The sequence below is a fragment of the Dipteris shenzhenensis genome, chromosome 7, assembly GCF_047967505.1.
Source record: "Dipteris shenzhenensis isolate YYH24624 ecotype China chromosome 7, Dip_SZ_1.0, whole genome shotgun sequence".
Taxonomy (NCBI): Eukaryota; Viridiplantae; Streptophyta; class Polypodiopsida; order Gleicheniales; family Dipteridaceae; genus Dipteris; species Dipteris shenzhenensis.
The window spans coordinates 41,980,983-41,983,353 of record NC_141602.1 but is presented as its reverse complement, the minus strand read 5'-3'; the positions used below and the strand labels follow the sequence as shown (position 1 = coordinate 41,983,353).

The following is a 2,371-nucleotide window of genomic DNA, read 5'->3' as shown; positions in this document are numbered from 1 at the left end:
TACAACATTGCACTATGTTTGGCATCAGCAGCGTTACCATATCCAGGGATGTTGGAAGCAACCACCAAGAGAAGCTGCGTTTGTGTTTTGTTACCTTATCATAGAAAAAGCATTTCTTCTTTTTCTTATTGCCTCTGCCCTCTTAAGAGTCGTGTGAGGAATCATCATCCATCTTCTTGTAGGGTTTACTTTATCCAAGCTTACCCTTGTTGTTATTCGCCTTCCCTTTGCTTGAAGCAGCAAATGTCTCGTCCTTGTTACTTTCATTATATTAATTTTCTCTTGCAAAAGCCTCAACAAAGCTCCTCAATTTGATCACCCTATCCTAACCGATCCTTTAACGCTCTTAAAGAAGCATTTTGAGAACTAGCAATGCTAATTCAACAGCCACAAGCTGATCCTTGATTGCCTTGACCTACACTACGTGTTCATTCACAAGATCTCTTTTTTCCATCTTTATTGTAATTCCTCACCTCCTTGGCTCTCATCCCATGTTAGACCTTACCTTCGAATCTGTCTTAATTTCTTAGCCAAAACTATCCTTGCTGATCAAGGCAGCGCTTGACATCTATAAAAGCCCTGTTCACCCAATCCCTCAGGGCAGATCAGTCCACATTGAAAGTCCTATCGTGGTGCATGGGGTTGCACATAATGCTGCATATGGGCGTGCAAATGACCCACACAATGGGCAGCACAACTGGGGCAAATTAGCAGCGGGGAAGGGGTTTTGTAGACCACCGTATGATCTGGGTCAGCGGGAAGCAAGCAGGCCTGATCGGCCAGATTGAAGGGGCATTTGACCCTTTTATTTGGGCAGCAAACACACGATCTTTATCTTTAGAGACAAGCTTGAATTCTCAAACGAGGTCTTCTTGTTATAGTGTGTATAATACTTTTGTGAGAGAGGAATCATTTAAACCACATTATTGTTGAGCTCCTGCAAATTCTTTTGAACCTCTCTGCTCATCTCGAAATAGGAACCCAACGTGCCATGAGGTGCTGAGCAGATGCAAATGTGGAAGCCTGCAAAAAAGTACAACGACCGTCTCATTCCCGAAACCCACAAGAGAAATACATCATAAAGCCGAAATGTGGAAGCCTGCAACAAAAATACAAAGGGCGTCTCATTTCTTTGCACGCCAGAAACCCACTGATGCAATGTGTGAGCAGTATCTTCCGCCTTAAACCGCAAAGAGGGAGGCTGCAGCTTCCGAAGGCCACAATGGAATGGAGAAAAGAGATACAACCCGTCAGAACACCCGTGGGCCTTCACCACCGGCGGAATGAGCACGGCAGGACGTTCATCAAGGCCACAGTCGCCGTGATCGGCTCACCTGGCAGAATATTCGCGCTCTGGCCGCCGAGACTTTTCTCATCTTCAGGGATGTGTGGCACGTCTGAGCAGGAATGCTTTTGCAAGTAGTACGAACTATAGAACAGATCCTGTTCAAGTATAATCGTACTTACAATTGGTCTTCACCAGCTGTTATATACCTTACAGCATTAATGCAATATTTGCTATATGGGATTTTTGCCACGTGGCAGATAGTCAAGGCCTTTTATATCACACGTGCTCATCTTGTGTGTTGTGCATATGTTCCCCTACGGGTGTGTTGGTCATTCTTGCGCCTTGCCTAGTTGTTGTGTTAGTTGGTTTTGTGTGTCTTTCTTGCCCCTTTTGTCTCCGCAATGCATTTCTCTCTAAAGAATGCTAGTTATAATCAATCGTGTTGTCTAAAATCTCCTTAATCTTAATCGTGTTGTCATTACACTATTTCTACTTTGACATTTGAAAGATGAAAATTGTTTTAATTTCAAGATATTTACGGTAGGTAGCCTATGGGGAATTTTGGGTTTCTTGGCCTCTCCTTGAGCCACGTGTCCTAATATAAGCGTTGGATTTAATTTTGATAAGATAAGAAGGCCTACAACACTTGATGAAAAGCATGCTTTTGGATGAAAAGGCATGAACGCTTTTGAAGGCCTCTAAATCTATATATTTCGCAAACTTCAATCTTTGGATTGTCTACCTAATGTTGGCTTTGCCGCCCTCTTTGCCCAACATCGCTCATATCAAGAGACCGCTTCGGAGGTAGAGACTGGATTTCCACAGCAAATGATGGAAGAAATCATGACAAGAATTTGGTCGATGCTCAAGTTGGAATACAGATACACTCATTGAGATTTATGTAATATATCATTCTCTCACATATTCGTGATACTCAATCTCGGCGCTAATATTGTCGGCGATTACAACATTAGCGCACGCGTTCCCTCAAATTATAACTATTTGGGGAAGGAAGCGCACCTCCCTGTGCACACTATGTGTGGTTATATAAAATTTACACACACACACACACACACATATATA

The 2,371-nt window shown here is 43.0% G+C and overlaps 1 non-coding gene across 1 annotated transcript; it reads right to left on the bottom strand.

Moving 5' to 3' along the window:
- Positions 1–1,244: 1,244 nt before the first annotated feature.
- On the bottom strand, positions 1,245–1,461 carry LOC147900365 (small nucleolar RNA U3). Its single transcript, XR_015541359.1, has one exon. It is a non-coding gene; the product is annotated as a small nucleolar RNA U3 (small nucleolar RNA).
- Between the last annotated feature and the right edge of the window lie 910 nt (positions 1,462–2,371).